General features: G+C 39.6%; 1 protein-coding gene and 1 pseudogene across 2 annotated transcripts in view; one reads left to right on the forward strand and one right to left on the reverse strand.

The window, feature by feature from the left end:
- Positions 1-19,011, forward strand: part of Cntnap2 (contactin associated protein 2) — a 2,081,788-nt gene that overhangs the window by 1,775,125 nt on the left and 287,652 nt on the right. The gene's annotated exons all lie outside the window — the stretch shown is intronic.
- Positions 6,111-6,896, reverse strand: LOC106010703 (AP-1 complex subunit sigma-1A pseudogene; annotated as a pseudogene).

Here is a 19,011-nt window from a genome sequence, read left to right on the forward strand (position 1 = left end):
TATGAACCAGTCGATTCTTGTTAAGGACATAGATCTTTGCCATGGCCTGCGTGGCAAGGGTTCAGGGCCTGAATAGGGTGACCAAGGATAAAGAAAACAAAAGAGAATTAAAGCAGGACCCAGTAGGGCCTCCCCTACCATTCAGAGAAGAACACTGCAGCTGAGTATCACTTTATTTAAGGCATGAGGAGGGAAAGTACAAAGAGATGGGCCAGGGTGTCCCTGGTAAGTTGTTGTTCTAATACATTCTGAGAATAACTGGCTGATAAGACTGGTGGGAATAGAGACATGCGAGCTTGCTGTTCCTAGGACCATGTCAACTAGGACTACAATAAACAGAGTACAAGTGACATTTCCTTGCACCCTGAACTATCTACTTTGGCAGGGTAAATCGAGGCACAAAGGGAAGGAAATCATGAAGAGCAGGAGGTGAGCAAAATGCCTCCTGATCATGGCCCAATCCTGAGCTGGCTCCCCACAGATCTTGGTTTCCAAAGAGATTTAAATCTTAGCCAGTGTCAAGTGACATCAAATTACCTGTCACTTAAAGCCACGTATACTGAATTATGCTTATTTTTACAAAGATGATTCCTCACGACTGATTTGGCCAGGATCACAAATCCTGTTTTATTATTTCATCATTATGATGTACATTCCTTGTTTTATTTTTGTGGTTACAGCACCCATGGTCAACTGTGGTCCAAAAATATTAAATGAAAAACTTCAGAAATAAACAATTTTTTAAATTTTAAGTTGCACACCACTCTGAGTAGTATGATGAAATTTTGCACGGTCTCACTCAGTCTTACCAGGATGTGAATCGCCCCTCTGTCCAGCGTATGCTGCATATGCCACCTGTTCATTGTCACTTAGTAGCCATCTCCATTATCAGACTGACTGTCTCAGTATAATGTTATGATTGTTGTATTTTATTTTTATTGTTGTTAATCTCTTAATGTGCCTCATTTATAAAGTAAATTTTATCTCATGTATATGTAGGGAAAAAACAATATAGATAAGGTTTACTACTATCTACATTTTCAAGTGTCCACTGAAATCTTTGGACCATATTCACTGTGAATAGGAGGGGGTCCTATATTCCTTGTTGGGAATTTTTAAAGTATTTTACTTGGAATATTAGGATCATATGGAAGTATCGCTTCCTAGTAGTTAATGCCTAGGGTTCATACTTTAGTTCTCCTCTTCAAGACATGATTACTTTAAAATCATTCTTGATTTCTCTCTGCCCCATTTAGTCACTGGTGCCAATGGACCGTGAGTCTATATTTCTCTCTAGTTATTGTGTGGGGCTACAGCTACTGGTTAATCCTTTCCTATCTCATTATAGTAACTACCTTCCCTAGATCATTTGGCTTAATGTTTTTGTGCTTACCTTCTGTAGAGACAGTATAGTCTATAGTCAGTAATACAGATTTGTTTTCAGAAAAAGTAAAATACTCATGTGTTAACACCCCTCCGTTAAAAAGACTCTATTTTGTTTACCTTTCTTTGTATAACTACCTTGTATATGACTTATATTTTCTATTATTATAATCTAATGATCTTTTACACACTAGATTCAACTCTTTTAGTTGACCATAATTCTCATATTCCCCCCCACACTCTCTCTCTAATCAAAATTTAGCCAAAGAAACTTCATTACCTTGATTGCATCCAATCACTATTTTTGTTCTACTTCTTAAATTCTTAGAAATGTATCTTTCTGGAAAAATATTCCATATCCATTCCAGTTTGTTTTGTTTTATTGCCTCCAAAACATGAAATCAACTCCCATACCACAAGTAGCAAAGAATAGCAGAAAATGTGCTGGGCGTGGTGCCACAGGCCTGTAATCCTAGGATTCTGGGAAGCTGAGGCAGGAGGATCATGAGTTGGAGCCCAGCTTGGGCATCTTAGTGATTTATCAAGACCTTTTCTCAAAATAAAAATTAAAAATGGTTGTGGTTGTAGTTCAGGGCAAAGGTTGGGTTCAATTCCTAGTACCCCAAGAAATGCTTTTTAAAGCTTAGAATTGTATTAAAGTTCAAATGTAGGCATGCCAGGTAACCAGAAGAGTTACCTTCTGGTAACTCTTCTTTGAGTTCTCTTCCTCTCTCTCTCTCTCTCTCTCTCTCTCTCTCTCTCCTCTCATGTCTACCTAAAGCTTTCTTAGCTTGGCATCTTGACACACACCTATAATCCTAGCATTCTGGGAAACTGAGGCACAAGGATGGCAAGTTTGAGCCCTGCCTGGAGACTGAGGCAGGAGGATGGGAAGTTTGACCATATTTAGTGGTTGACCATATTTAGAGATGGAAAATATTTGTTATTTTAATGTCAGAAGTGCACAGGGATTTTTTCCAAATATGAGTATACAGTGCTATATTTTACTTTCCTTAGCATATGTGTTTTTATTTGACCACCAAGATATTTGTTTGTACATTGAAACATTTGATTCTATTCTTTCTGCTTAGGAAGAATACACTGATAGATTTCTTGTGCTGCATTCTGTAAGGGTTCTAACCCACACGCACTTTCCCAGAGCACCTGAATGTTCAAGTGCAGAGATGTGCAAGGATGTGGACTCCTGCCCATCACTGGCTGTCTCCCTGTGTCTGACATTGTATCTAGCTTTTCAACTCTAATGACCTAATGTAAACTTTGATCTTCATTGAAATTTCTTTTGTTTTTATACTTATATGAATCTACTACCCTTACATAACAACTTACACCTATCAGCTATGCCTGGAATTACTAGGAGGAGGGAAATAATAAAGACCAGAGAAGTAAATAAAATATAGACTAGAAAAACAATGGGAAAAGATCAACAAAATTAAGTTGCTTTTCTGAAAGATAAAATAAACGTGTGTGTGTGTGTGTGTGTGTGTGTGTGTGTGTGTGTGTGTAGTACTGGAGATTGAACCCAGGGCTTTTGCTCGGACTACATCCCCACTCCTTTTTCACTTTTTATTTTTATTTTAAAACAAAATCTCACTAAGATGCTAAGTTTTCAGGCTGGGCTCAAACTTGCCATCCTCCTGTCTCAGTCTCCCAGAATGCTAGGATCATAGGTGTATGTCAACATGCTCAGATAACAAAGCTTTAAGTAGACATGAGAGAGGAGAGAGAGAGAGAGAGAGAGAGAGAGAGAGCGCTCAGATAAATAACATCAACTGTAAATGAGAAGACATTAAAATTTAAAGGATCTGGAGCAACTACTATGAAGAACTGTATCATAGTTACTTTTCTCGTGGCTGAAACAAAATACCTGACACCAAAGTTAAATGAGGAAAGGTTTACTTTGGCTCACAGTTTGTAGAGGCTTAAGGTCCTAGATGTCTGGCTCCAAAGCAGGACAACATAGCAGAGGGGCACAGCAGAGGAGAAACAATTTATGGCAAGCAGAAGGAAGTAAAGTACTGAAATAGTGAAGAAGCAGCAAGTGACAGCAGCTTTCTTTCTGTCCCTTTTTTTTTTTTTGGTATCGGGGATTGAACTCAGGACCTTGCACTTGCAAGGCAGGCAGTGACATCACTGAGCTAAATCCCTGGCCCCTATCCCTTAGATTATACCCAGGCTATACTCTCTTAGTGTGATTAGCACTTAGACCCAGGATAGGCCTTCCCATTATTCACACCCAGAACTATACCAAACCAATCAGTGGACTAATTTAGTAATCACACACTCTGTATCCAGCCACCTTTCAAAAGCCTGACCTATGACCACATGAGGCTTTGTAAAGACATCTAGACACAAGCCTTAACAAATTGTATCTCAAGACATTGGATAACCTAAAAGAAATAGATGAATTCCTACATATACAACCCATAAAGACCTAATCATGTAATTTGAAATAGGAAAAGGTCCAAAGGTGCAGGGGTGGTGGGAGGGGAAGGGGAAAGGGAAGAAGGAAAAGGAACAATTACAAGAAAAGAAAAAAAAATGGAAACGAAATCTATGTAAATAGGGAAGGGTGGAGGGGGTGAAGGGCACACAGGTAGTGGGGGAAAAAATAAGAACTAAGACACATCATGTACAGGTACAAGCACCCAATGATAAATGTAAATGTATTGTATACCTAAAATGTACCAATAAAAGAATTTAAAAAAACAAAAACAAGACCTAATCATGGAGAGCTGCCCCCAGCACAGAGGAAGTGGACATTCCAGGCCAACATACCACCACCCCCAGCACGGAGGAGGTGAGCCACATGGACTCCAGAAGCACACATCCCCCCAGCTCCCCACTGAAATGAGAAGACACTTAAACAAGTCTCAAAACAAGACTCCCAGATCACCTAAAGCAATCCCAAAGGGCAACAAGATGGAACAATCTGATACTCAACCATCTGGACTCCCTGAAGGCAACAAAAGAGGATCTGGAAAAAATGAAGTCAGAAATAATTTCTCAGATAACAGCAGAGATTGTGCCCACAGTGCAAGGCATGATTAATAAGTCTAGAGAGGACACAGATAAAAAAATAGAGGAGCTGAGGAACATGATGGAATCCCAACATAGGAAACAAATGGAATCCATAAAACAGATGCAAACAGATTTCCAGGAAATTAAAAACTCCATTGAAAGTTTACACAGCAGAATGAGCTAATGTGAGGACAGAATTTCAGATATAGAAGCTAAGATTGCAATTAGACCAGGAAAAGAATAATTGCTTTAAAACAGTAAAGGACCATGAGAAATCAATCCAGCAGCTGCTAGACGATGCAAAGAACAATAACGTAAGACTGATCAGAGTCAATGAAGAAAGAGGAGAGAGTGCAGGTGACATTAAAAAAAACTGTTCACAGAATTCATGGCAGAAAACTTCCCAACCAGGGCAAAAGAACTTGACATACAGATAAGTGAGGCATAGAGGACTCCAGCTAGCCTTGATCAAAAAAAATCTACACATAGGCATATAATAGTTAAGATTCCAGAAACCCAACAGAAGAACAAAGTTCTACAAGCAGTTAGAGAAAAGAAACAAATCACATACAAAGGAAAGCCCATCAGAATCATAGCAGACTTCTCAATGCAAACCCTCAAGGCAAGAAGAGCTTGGAGTGATGTATTTCAAGCCCTAAAGGAAAACAGCCTCCAACCCAGATTGATGTACCCTGCAAAACTATCTTTCAAAATTGATGGAGAAATAAGATACATTCATGACAAAGAGCACCTTAGGAACTTCATGAATGCAAAACCAGCACTCCAAAAAATTTTAGACAATATCTAGGAAAAGACAACAAAGATCACAACTCCAGGAAGCCCAGCAAAATCAATCTGTTGGGCACAACAAGAAATTAAATGCAAAGAGGCAGAATCCAACAAACAGAAAAAGTCATGACAATGATAAGTCAATATGTATGTTATAACCATCAATGTTAATAGTCTCAATTCACCAATCAAAAGAAATAGACTAGCAGAATGGATCAAGAAGCAAGATCCAACAATATGCTGTGTACAAGAAACTCATTTAATTCAAAAAGAAACATATTCTGAAAGTTAAAGGGTGGAAAACAATACTCCATGTGATAGGAACCCAAAATAAAAACCAGGAGTATCTGTCCTCTTTGCAGATCGAGTGGATTTCAAATGAAAATCTGAAACACTCTGGTTCCAAGAATTTCAGATAAGGGATACTCAACTTGTATGTACAAATCTATTGTGAACATGTGTTTTCATTCCTCTCAAGTAAAAATTTAAGAACAGGAATGTTGCTTCTTTTTTTTTTTTTCCAAGAAACACTTTTTCCTTTTATTTCAGAAGAAAGGAAAGGAAGGCAGACACTTGGGCCACCCTGCCCCTTAGCTCCTGCCTCACCCAGAATGAGAGGTGAAGGAAGGACAGGGCCGGTGTCCCAGAAACCCTGCCCTTCCCCAACCCTTCCTTCCCTCAAAGTGGCAAGGTTAGAAAACAATTAACTCTTCTTGTTTCTGCCCTGGCACTGGACAGAGGCCACACTGCAGCCAGGGAGGAAGTGGGACCGATGAGGGAAAGGCCCCTCCCAGGCAGAGAAGCTGCCCTGGATGGCTAGGGGCAGGGGTGGAGGTAGGTTTGGGGGCAGGGGGGTAAGAGAAGAGCCCTGAAAACTTTTTCCCTTTAACCTGATATATTTATATATTTACAGTGGTAAGGGAGGGAGGACGGCTGGGGTCACACTGGTTCTTCAAAGCCAGGGAATGAAAGCCAAAGAGCACCCCCAACTTGGTCACGTTTTCCTGCCTTCTGGCTCCTAAAGCCTTCGGTGGGGAAGCTGGGGGTGGAGGGAGGGAATGTTTGCAGGGCCAGAGCCCACGGCTCCTTCCAAAGAAGGTGAGGTGGCCAAGGAGGGGGATCCAGGTCGGGTCCCACACAGGGACTTGGGAGAAGCAGCCACCATGCCTTGCCTCGCCCCCAGCTCCACAGGGCCCGGTCGGCGGGGGGTACGCCAGGCCCATCTCCTCCAGCACGCTGCGCGGCGACTCATCCTCCTCCTGCAGCAGGTCGGCCTGCTCAATAGCCTTCAGCACGCTCTTCTTAGAGGTGTCCTAGACGTCCCTGCCCATTAAAAACTCATGGAGGATGAAGTAGGCCTTCTCGAAGTTGAAGATGATGTCCAGCTCACACACGCTGCCGAAGTATTTGTCCAGGAGCTCCACGTATCGGTGGATCAGCTCTAAGGTGATGAGCTCATTGTCTTGGCCCTCGATGGCACAGCAGAAGTAGAGGCTGGCATATCTCTTATAAACAACTTTGAGGTCACTGCACTCCAGGAAGCTGCAGACCTTGGGCTTGCGAGCCAGAACGACCTGCATAAGCTCCCGAACCATCTTCTTTCTCTCCTTGTCTGATGTGACCAGGTACCATTTTTGCCCCCGCAGCTTTCCCAGCCGGCTGAACTGCAGCATGAATCGCATCATTCTGCAGCTTCCGGCTCGGCGCGTCCCTCTTCGGCAACCGTAGACAACCAGAATGTTGCTTCTTAACAGTAATACAAGAAATTTCTATATTGTTTCCAAAATGGTTTTATCATTTTACATTCACATTAGCAGTATTCAAAAGTTCTAACTGCTTCACACCTAAACTGACATCTGTTCTTCTAAAACTTTTAACTTCATCTCCCTAATGAGTGTATAATTCAATCTTGTTATTGTACTGATTAGTATTTTTCTGATTCTAGTGATGCACACCTTTCCTTGTGCTGTACTGGCTATTTATCATCTTCTTGTGTCTACTTTTTAATTCAGTTGTCTATTAATGAGCTGTGCGTTTTCCTTATATATTCTGGTCATAGGCTATATGCATTATAAATATGGTCTGTTTAAGGACTACTTTTCATTTTAATGATGTCATTTAAACTTCTAAATTTTGATGGAATCTCATTTATCAATTTTTTTCTTTTATATATCATGTTTTTTATATCCTAAGAAATTCTTGCCGACCCTAAATTCATAAACGTTTTCCCTCATAATTTCTTCTTAAAGTTTTATAGTTTTAGTCTTTCATATTTAGGTTCATAGATCCTTTCTAGTTATTTTTATGTATGGAAATAAAGGGCTGAGGTTAATTTTTTATATACCAATACCAGGTGTTCTAGTTCCATTTGCTGAAAACACTATCTTTTCCTCTGCTCTTGAATTGAGTTTATGTTCTATAAAATGTTACTGTTAAATAATCTTTCAAAACTCAGTGGACTATATATGTGTGGTTCTATTTGTAGATTCTCTGTTTTATTCCAATGATCTATATGTCTTTCCTTATGCCAACAATGCCTTGATTACTGTAGCTTTAGAGGAAGTCTTAAAATTAGGTACTAAATGTCTTCCAACACTGTTTTTTTTCTTTTTCTTTTTCTTTTTACTTTTCTAGGTCCTTTGTATTCCTACATAACTTTTAAATTTCAATATCCAATTCTTCATTTATAGCAAGTATACATAGACCTAAATTTTCATATATGCCTTGTGTTTTCTAATCCTGCTAAATTCAAATACAAGTTCTAGGGGCTCCTAGAGATTTCTTAGTATTTTCTCTGTAGATGATCATTTCATCTACATATAAAGATTTTGCTTCTGTGCTTTCAATCCTATCCTAATTGTGCCATTTTATTGCTAGACTATTTTGGTTTAGGCCTATGTTTCAAAGTTTAATGGACAGATGAAGAGTAGGCATATCTGCCCTTGTTCCCCACCTTAGGGAGAAAGCATTGTATCTTCTCCATTCATATAAGGTGTTTTTGTTGGAAGTATGGAGGACATGTCGTTGATCTGTTGAGAAGGTTCTGTTCTACTTCTAGTCTCCTGATAGCTTTTACCATGAACAGCTGTGGAATTTAGTCCAATACTTTTTCTCCAACTAGTGACAGGATCATATGGCTTTTTCCTTTCCTCTGTTAAAATGATGACTTTTGAGGGTGGATCTTCCAATGCTGAACCAACACTGTCATCCCTATAATAAAACCACTTTCTACACACTGCCAGATCTGACTTCTAAGAGTTTGTTTTGTCAAACAAATTTCTATCTATGTTCATACTTTTTTCTTCTATTATCTTTATCCAGTTTTAGGATTAGCACAATGTTGATTTCCTAAAATGAGGGGAGACGTGTTCCTTCTTTTTTCTGCTTTAAATGTTTGATATAATTTATCAGTTAAAATGTGTATGAGCCTGTTGTTGTCATATAGGTAAGTTTTCAAGCTAGGAATATACTTTCTTTAATAGGTGCTATTCAAATTTTTTATTTCCTCCAGAGTTAGTTTCATTAATTTGTCATCCAAGGTACTTCTTAGAAGTTGTCGAATTTATTTCAAAAAATATTTTTGTAATATGCTTTCTATATCCTTTTAAATTCTGTAAAATCTGTGGTAATGTCTCCTAGATCTTGATATTTTAATTTTAAAAATGTATAATTGATATTGTATAATAGGAAGAAAAGGTCTAAAGGAGCAGAAGAAGTGGGAGGGGTGGGGGAAAGGAAAGAAGGGAAAAGAAAAAATATGAGAAAAGGAAAAAAATGGAAACAAAGTCTTTGCAAATAGGGAAGGATGGAGGGGGTAAAGGGAGGGCAGGGGAAGGGGAAAAAAATAAGAACCAAGACACTCATGTAATGGTAAAAGATCCCAAGGATGAATGTAACTGTATTTTATACCTAAAACATACCAATAAACTTAATTGGAAAAAAAAAGATTAGACGACGCAGAAACAACTCCAGACATATTCAGCCACCGCATCTTCAACAAAGGAGCCAAACACCCTCACTGGAGAAAAGATAGCCTCTTTAATAAATGGTGCTGGAAAAATTGGGTTTCAACTTGCCAAACATTAAAACTAGACCTATATCTCTCACCATGCAATAAACTAAAATCAAAATGGATTAAAGATCTAAATATTAAAACAGGAATGCTGAACTGGCTGGAACAGAGGTTAGGTAGAACTCTGGAAGACATTGGTGTTGGAAAAAATTTTGTGAACAAAACCTCAGTTCCCCGTGAACTAGCACAATCAAGAAGTGGGATCTCTTCTTATTGAAAAGCTTCTGCACAGCAAGAGAAACCACCAACAGTGTGAAGAGACAACCCACAATGTGGGGAAAAAATTTCACCTGCTGTTCCTCAGACAAAGGTCTACTATCTAAAATATATAAAGAACTTAGAAGAATCAGACCTCCCAAATTTAAAGACCCAATCCAAAAATGGGCATCTGAAATGAACAGACATTTCTCAGGCAAAGAAATAGAAACAGCAAATAAGCATACGAAAAAATGTTCAACATCACTGGTCATTTGAGAGATGCAAATGAAAACAATGTGGAGATTCCACCTCACCCCAGAAAGAATGGCTGCTATCAAGAAATCAACCAATAACAAATATTGGTGGGGCTGTGGGGAAAGAGGAACACTGCTCCACTGCTGGTGGGAGTGTAGACTGGTACGACCACTGTGGAAATCAGTATGGAGATACCTCAAAGAACTAGGACTGGAAGTCCCATTTGACTCCACTATTCCACTTCTGGGTATCTTCCCCAAAGAATTAAAAGAATCATACCACAGTGATATATGTGCACCCATGTTCATAGTAGCACAGTTTGTAATAGCTGAAACTTGGCAGCAGCCCAACTGCCCATCAGCTGGAGACTGGATAAAGAAAATGTGGGGTTTTTTTTAATAAAATGGAGTACTACTCAGCCATCAAAAATGAGAAATTAGAGACATTTATAGCTAAATGGATGCACATGATACTCTTAAGTGAAATAAGTAGGACACACGTGTAAATACTGAATAGTTTCCCTAATGTGAGAAACTGAAAGTGTAAATAAGGACTAAAATGTATAATAGATTATGTGAAATAGGACAAAAAGGGGCAAAGGGGAAGGGGAAGTGGGAGGGGTAGGGGAAGGGAATGGAATTAATATGAGAAAATGAAAAAATGGAAACAAAGTCTTTGTAAATAGGGAGGGATGGAAGGGTTGAAGGGAGGGCAGGGGAATGGGGAAAAAATAAGAACCAAGAGAGATTATGTAAAAGTGCAAATTTCCAATAATGAATGTCATTATATTGTATGCCTAAAATGTACTAATAAAATTAATTTTTAAAAAAAGACCTAATCATGAATTAGTAATAAAAATCTTCTACTAAAGAAAAGCCCAGGACCTATGGTTTTACTGCTGGAGTCTACCAAACATTTGAAGAAGACTAGTACCAATCCTTGCCAGACTCTCCACCAAAAATTAAAGAGGAAGAAATATTTCCAAACTTATTTTAACAGCCCTGCATTACACTAGTACCAAAGCCAGTACATGAAAGGAAAATTACAGGCCAATGTCCCTGAGGAACATGCAAAGAACATGAAAGACAAATTCAACAGCATATTGAAAAAAGCATTTCTTATTATCAAGTGGGATCTATCCCAGGGATGTAAGGATGGTTCAACATACATAAATCAATGAATGTGATATACCACAATAACAAAATGTAGGACAAAAACTGTGTGACCATCTCAATAGATGCAGAAAACTTGAGAAAATTTAACTTCATTTCATGATAAAATTCTCAAAAATTAGGTAGAGGAAATCTATATAATAAAGGCTACATATGAAAAACACACAGCCAACATGATACTGAACTGTAAAAATCTTGTTAAGTTTTCCCTCTGAGATTAGAAAGACAACAAGAGTGCCTATTCTTGCCTCATTTTCTCAACATTGTGCTGGAAGTTCCAACCAGAGAAATGAGGCAAGAAAAAGAAATAAAAGGCATCCAATTGAGAAGGAAGAAATCGTTTCTGTTTGCAGACAGTATAATGTTACATATAATATGCCCTGAAGACTAGACCAAAAAGCTGTTAAAACTAATTCAAAAATGTAATAAAGTTGCAAGATGCAAAATCAACATACAAAAATTACCAGCCTTTCTCACAACGAATTATCCAAACAGAAAATCAAGAAACCAATCTACTTTTACCACTACAAATAAAAGATAAAGTATTTAAGAATATATTTAACTAAGAAAAGGAAAATCTACTGTAAACTATTAAACAGTGATAAAATAAATTTGAGAAGAGACAAATGGAAAATATGCACATGTTCTGTGCTCATGAATTGAAAGAAATAATATTGTTAAAATCACCAGTGCACCAAAAGTAATCTACATATTCAGCGCAATCTCTACAAAAATCCCAATAACTTTTTAAAAGAAATACGCAAAGCTGGTCCCAATAGCTATGGAATCACTCCAGCCATCCCATCAATGAATGAATGTATAAAGAGGATGTGGTATTAAGAAAGTGTATGCAGGGCATGGATTTAGCTCAGTGGTTCCGGCGTCTGCCTCACAAGTGCAAGGTCCCAAGTTCGATCCTCAGGAACGAAAAAAAAAAAGAAAGGAAGAAAGTGTATGCACAATGGAATACCATTCAATCTTTCAATAGAAAGGAGCCCTGTGGTTCGCAACAACATAGATGAACCTGGAAGTTCAGTGAAAAAAGCCAGACACAGAATAATAACTATTGCGTGATTTCACTTACATGTGAAATGTAAAAAGTTGAACTCATAGAAACAGAGTAAAATGGTAGTTTTCAGAGACTGTGGGATTGAAGAAATATTAGCAAATGGAAACAAATATGGGTAAGTCAAGTGGAATAAGTTCAGCATAGCAACCACAGTCAATAACAAAATATTGTATGTATGAAAATTGCTGAGAGTAGATCTTAAGTGTTCTCATCACACACATGCGCACGTACACACACTGACACAAAGATGTTTGTGAGCAATAGATGTGTTAAATGGCTTGATTTAACCATTCATAATAATATCAGAACATTATGTTTTACACCAAAATATATGCATTTTATTTGTCAGTTTTTTTAATCTAAAACAATTATAACTTCTCTTTGGAATAATATTTTGGGTCTCAGAATTGATAGGGAATGAATTAAAGATGAAGTTAATTGGCTTATGTGGTTCAGTGAAAACCATTCATAGAGGTCAAAATCAGGATGAGAAAAGAGCAATTTTGTTTATGTTGAAAAGACTCAACAAATGGAAATGTTTGCTATTTTAAAAACTCACTGTTTATAAGAAAACCCAAAGTTGGGAAGAGTTCTTTCTTTATTCTTTCTGTAGTCTTTATCTTTAGCCATTTTTAAACATCCCATTTATCAATATGTCTACTTCATTTTCTATTGATCTGTTTCCACTTAATGTCCCCATGTGTCAGGTGTTAATTCACAGGGACTACGAGCAAAAGCAAAGCCAACAGTGTAGTAGAAGAGAGAGGAAAATCTGCCCCAAATGGTTGGCAGCTGTTACACTGCAGAATTAAAAGCCCAGCCTAAGGACACAAGTCCCAGATCAAACAGCTTCCCTCAGGTTCCAAAGACACAAAAAATGAATAATTTATGATTATCAGGGAGGAAGTAATTTGCTGAAATTCCTACCCCAGATCCAAAAATAAAGAGGGATATGGATATGTACTAATAATGCCAAGTGGTCTGGGAATCTTATTTTGCCAATGATTTAATTAAAAATGAGACACAATCACATAAGGAGAGCAAAGCAAACTTGGACAATGCTTTGCTCTGGATCTATAGACCCAATCTGCTTTATTTCCTCAAAGAAATGGGTTTCCTAAGTCTTACATGATGCTTCGTTAAATGTTGACCAACAAAACAGATGTTAGATTGTGTTAGATAGGAGGGAAAAGTCCTTATTTTTCATTTAGTCTGGTGACTATTGCATCAATCCACCCAGGAGTATGCATCAAGTGTTTTCATCTGAACAAACAGCATCATTTCAAAAGAGCATCAGGCCAAGGGAGCTCTAAACCCTCCTTAGAAAATGGAGATACTCATTGTTTATTGCTCTTGGCTTGGGTGGATGAAGGAGGAGAGGCAGGTAGATCCACATAAGGGCTGCAAATCAAACACCTTCTGGGAATTAAGGAGATGAGGGGTAAGATCTCACTGCCCAGTTCCAAGCCCAACAGCTCTGAGTAAAAAAAAGAGCTTCCAAAATTCTTACTGTAGCTTAAGAACTTTTCAGTTCTTAAATACAGCAAATACACCCAGCTTGTGTACTCTTCAGGTACTTCCACGTTCTCAAGAAGATATAATATAGTAACGCTGGGCTGTGGCTCCTCTAAATGCTTTGGCTGGTGTTAGGAGCAGAAGACCAACAGAAAGCACATAGAGTGCCTGCCAATGAGCCACCATAGTTCCTGACAACATAGATAAACAGTGTAATTGATAATTCTTCACATCTTCCTCCTAAAACAGTAATTTGTTTGGGTTATCATAATTTCTAAATATAATAAAACAAGCTGATGCTCATTAATAACATATATGAGGTCTACATGAAAATAAATAGCGAGGTCCACAGGCTCTAAATGCAAAGTTTGAGTCTGTATGTGCAGAAATACCACATAGCTCTCTTGCTATAGCATTTCCCACATAGGTATGTCTCAGAGCTCTGTTTAAAAAAATAAAAAGAAAAGATAAAGAAAACAAGAGCTCTGTGGCCAAACATGTGCATCAACACCTGCTGTGCTCTTCTCTCAGAGAACCTCAATGTACTGCGGGTCCTGCAGTAAAGAAATCTGCTGAACATTTTGAATCTAGCATTTTTCATAAATATTTGACAGTAAAAACCTTTTCTGATGTGTTGATCCTTGACATCTCCCTGGTTTAGTATTCTGTGGAACATATTTGGAAAAGGCTTAGCTAATCAATCTATAGAGAGAGTTAAAGCCCGCCAGTCTAATATATTGGAAGACCATTAGCATGAAAAAAATTGATGCTGAGAAACTAGGATCCTAGGTTTTGTCCTCTTCTGATTGCCTTTATTTTACAGGCAACGTGACAAACGCACCCCAAACTAACAGGTCACATTGACCATAGGATAAGAGAAGATAGGTGGATTGGATCAAACTCATCAGTATTCCCCACTCTCATCAGGTAGAAGCTATTTTAAATGTGTATAGGAATATTTACCAGGGAATTATTTAAATCACACAGACACAGTCTGGGGGAAGGGGGTATTAATAGTGCAGAGTCTGGATTCAGACAGACTTTCTCCAAAGCCCCTCCGACTCCTCCTGTAGGCCCCAGCAAGTCATTTCACTTTCTCCTTCAGATTCAGCTGCCTTGTACAGAGGGCAACAGTAACAGCACCCATTTTTCGGGGCTTTATGAGACTCAAGTGAAATAAGGCATAGGTGCCTAGCACAGGGCAGGTCATACAGTGAACTGCCAATGTATCTCAGCTCTTCTACATTATTATGGTTTTCTTTCCAAATTATTGCATCTTTGTTACCTAAGAAGAAAAGAAGAAAGACAAATGTCAGGCATCATTGAAGGTAGAGGGCTGAATCAGCCAGCAAAATTTGTGACCCGAGTCTCTATGTTAGCTGTGATCAGAAAGCTGCCATCCTCTGGTTCTGTGGCTGATGATTTGAAAGGGGTCATATTGGAGCCAGAGAGACAAGAACACAGGGCAGGGAGAACTGGGCTGACTCCAGGGACATCGGGGCTAAAGACAACAGAATGTGCACCTGACTTTCCATGCTCCAAGGAGACCCTGAAGCATCACAAAGTGGACAGAGATGTTAGCAAGGTGAAGACCCCAGAGAAGCCAGTCTTGGGCTTGGGGCAGTGGTTTGGTTTTACACTTTCTCCTCTAAGACTCCAGTAGGAATTCTTACTGCATGGGCCTGTCCTGGTGGAGTTTGGCACTCAGCTCTCTGGCTCCAGATTGGTGCTGGGGACACAGATGGGGTGATGGTGGGCAACAGAGCTGAGACAACTACAAGACAGAAGAGCAGAGGGCAGGGTCATGGGGGCAGGGGGCTTCTGAGGAAGATAAATACTTCAGAGAGGATCGGAGGCAGGAGAACTGATGAAACAGACCAAAAGAAGCAAAGAAAATAACATTCTGAAAACCAAGGAAGCTGGAATAAACCAACATAGACATCAAGGGCAAAGGCTGCCCACCAAGCTGTGGTTCTTCTTCGGCCCTGGGCAGTGAAGCAGCCCTAAAGTTCTTTCTCTGCCGGGACCACACAGGAGCTCTCTTGGCCAAGGAGGCGACATCCTCCTACATCCAAGATGTGGCACCTGCACCTGGGTGCCTGTGTGGTTTGCCAAGCTGTTCCTCCCTGTCCAAAGCTAAATCTGGAGTGGGCTCTGATCCTTGGCAGATAGTCCAGGCGCTCTGTGTGAAGCCTGCACCAACAACATGAGTAAATGTCATGTTTACCCTTCACCAAGTTCCAAATAACGGGACTCAACATTAGCCAGGCTTCTAATCAGCAATCTGAGAGGCAAAGAAGGTAAAACAGTGTTTAGCAAGCTTCTGTTGAAAAGATCACCTGCACCCAGCAGCTGCCCAGGTATGCAGGAAAAAGCGCAGACTCCTGGAGCCAGGGTGTGATGCTGCAAATCACTGGGTTGTGACTTGGAAAGCAGCATTTTCAGCAAGCCCTGCACATGATTGTCATATTCACCAAAGTGTACAAACCACTGAGTCCAAAGAATAGAACATCAGATTGGAACATGCAAAGCAGCTCTGCCTGGGAAAAATAATGTGAAGGAAATACTACATTTTTCCTAGTGGCAAATAATCCTTAACAGAATGGGTACACCTTGTGAAAACTAATCAGGTCTCATCTCTCACCTTCTGAACAATTTCAGTGGAGATTCCATCCCCCCACCACCACCATCCTGCTCTGAATTTTCTGATGAATACACAGTGGAATGAGTTATGCGTCTTCAAGCCCTCTAAGCAGAACAGGAGAAAATTTTCCCCTGTATTTTTTTTTCAAAGAAAAATATTTTGAAAGCTAACCTTAAGAGGAAGAGTCATAACATGGTTTAATCTTTTTTTTTCCCAGGACGTGATGGGTTATTTTCACACTGTTATTTTTATGAAACACTTTTCAATTTATACTTCAGTAAAAGAACTGACTTCTGTCCTGCTTACAAATATCAACACCCAAACTCATTGTCACGTATAAACTTTGGAAATAATCACTTGATTTCCATTCATGGAGAAATTAGAGTAGTTTGTGCTCCTGTACTTTGTGCTATTCTAATATTGTCTCCTCATTTGTCAAGATTCCTAAACTGAGCCAGACTTGATGGTGCATGCCTACAACCCCAGCACTCTGAGAGGCTAAGGCAAGACAATTACAGGTTTGAAGTTACTGGGCAACTTAGCTAGATCTTGTCTCAAGATACCAAATACAAAGGGGCTGGGGACTCAGCTCAGCATGAAGGCTCTGGTTTCAATTTCCAGTACTGCAAATAAATAAATAAATAAATAAATAAATAAATAAATAAATAAATAAATAAATCTATGCTAGTGGTGAAACATAACTTCCAGCTGAAAGGTACCATAACAAATTATTATAAGAAGAAACATAAACCGTGAATATTGAAATACCCCTACTCTGTGTTGATACTTGGAATCATATCATTAAAGACATTTCAGTCTTCTAGAACCTTTTATTAAAAAATTTTTAAGAGGGAGAATAATTGTTAAGCCCTTTTAAGTCACACTATGTGAAAGTTTGGTGGGTGCTTAGTGAGAGCAGGATGTATGGAGGGGAAGTTGGAGACAGATGGAGGATCAGAGAGGCAGAAGAGTTCAGAGCCACCTGCATCCTCTCCTTTCCCAAAAGCTCCCAGGGCAGATTCTCTCCCTGTACAGCAGCCTGGGCTGTGGAGACAAGGGAAACTTTGAAAGACTTATCCCCGTGAAGCCCTGGAAGGCAACTTCACTGGCCACCCTATCCAGAGAAAGAGTTTCCTTCTGGGAGAGATCAAGATTCCAGTCCTCCTCAGTAGGACCACAGCAGTCATCAGGAAACTGGAGAGCCCAGAGTTTGACCTTCTTTTCCTTAAAGCTACCAGTAGCTATCAGAGCTGGAGAATGTCTCCTTCAGCTCTGGAAAATGGGTACAGGGTGCCCCACTAGAGACCACTGTGAACATGATAAATGTCTTTGTGAAATATCAAAAAACATACTTCAATTTGGAGGAGAAAATGGAACCCTTCCCATGTTAAAATCCAGCATTCTACCTTGTCAAAGTTAGGGCAGAGTGTTCATTTGATTGGCTTTGAGAATCACCCTGGGAACTGGTGGGGTAGATTGTGGAGGCATGACTTTGGGGACTGCATATGCTCCCTGGCCCCTTCCTTTCTGCCACTGTTCCCCTGCTCATTTCCCGACCACCATGAACTGAACAATTTTGCTCCACCACACCTTTCTGCCATAATATTCCTGCCATAGAACCAGCTTACCTGGACTGAATCCCCTGAAACCATGAACTAAATTTGAACTGAGCAATTTGGCTCCACCACACCATTCTGCCATGATATTCCTGCCATAGAGCCAGCTTACCATGGACTGAATCCCCTGAAACCATGAAATTTAACCTTTCCTACTTTGAGTTGTGAGTGTCAATAATTGTGTCCCCTTAATGAGAGGCTAATACAGGCCTCAATTGCACATTCTCGACAATTTCTTACTAAGCACAGGACACGAGGAAGCTGAACCACTCCAGTGAGTTTGGACAAGTGGCCTCTTTAACACAGCCATTCCATTTCAATCCCACCAAGCTTCCTTGTGGGTCCCATGAAAACAGAAAAGCTCAGGGGCATTTGTAAATAATTATTGAAAACTTTTACAAGATATATGAGAGACTTTGGGATAAACCATTGGTATATCATGTGGAAATTGGTATTCAGAAGATTTCCTTGGTTGTTAGACTGTTATCCATGGCTCCCAAACTGGTAAACTCAACTTGATGTGTTTCATTCATTCCACAATGTTTGGTGACCACCTAGTATGTACCAAACAAGGTTAAGATGCCAGAAACACAGCAAAGAACAAACAGGAAAAGTGATTACATGTGTAGACTTTATAACCTCATTCAGGGTAAAGAAGCAACATATAAGTAAATCTTAAACTGGGCATATTGGCACACACCTGGTAATCCCAACTCAGTGGGAGGCTGAGCCCAGCCTGGGAAACTTAATGACTTAGTGAGACCCTATCTCAAAATAAAAAATAAAAATGGGCTTGGGATGTGATTCAGTGGAAAGTCCCAGGGCTCCATCTTAAGATATATTTAAGAAAGCTTCACAGCACCATTGATTATTGGTTGGCTGGTTAATTGGCTGGTTGGTTGGTTTGTTGGTCAGTTAGTTCATTGGCGGTCCATAGATAGATGAATGGCAAATAGATATTTTAGATGGTGATCAGCCCTATAAAAATGGAATCAGTGGGGAATGACTGAGAGTGAGTTCAGGTTGGATTTTCCACTTCTCTCAGCAGGAGGCTGGGCTCTGAAGAGTTGCTGACTTATACATGGTGGGAAGAAGCATGCCCTACAGGCAGAAGACACAGGTGTCAAGACTTGAAGAATCTCAGTTCCTCAAGAAACAGAGAGAAGGCAGAGGAAAGCTGGAGTCTATAGATCAAGGGAGAGGGGGAAATAAGGTAGTGTCAGAGAAAGACACAGAAGTAGGAGTCCCTTCAATGATCT

This window comes from Heterocephalus glaber, unplaced genomic scaffold, assembly GCF_053883595.1.
Source record: "Heterocephalus glaber isolate CG9 unplaced genomic scaffold, H.glaber_assembly_v1.0 deba00000818, whole genome shotgun sequence".
Lineage (NCBI taxonomy): Eukaryota > Metazoa > Chordata > Mammalia > Rodentia > Bathyergidae > Heterocephalus > Heterocephalus glaber.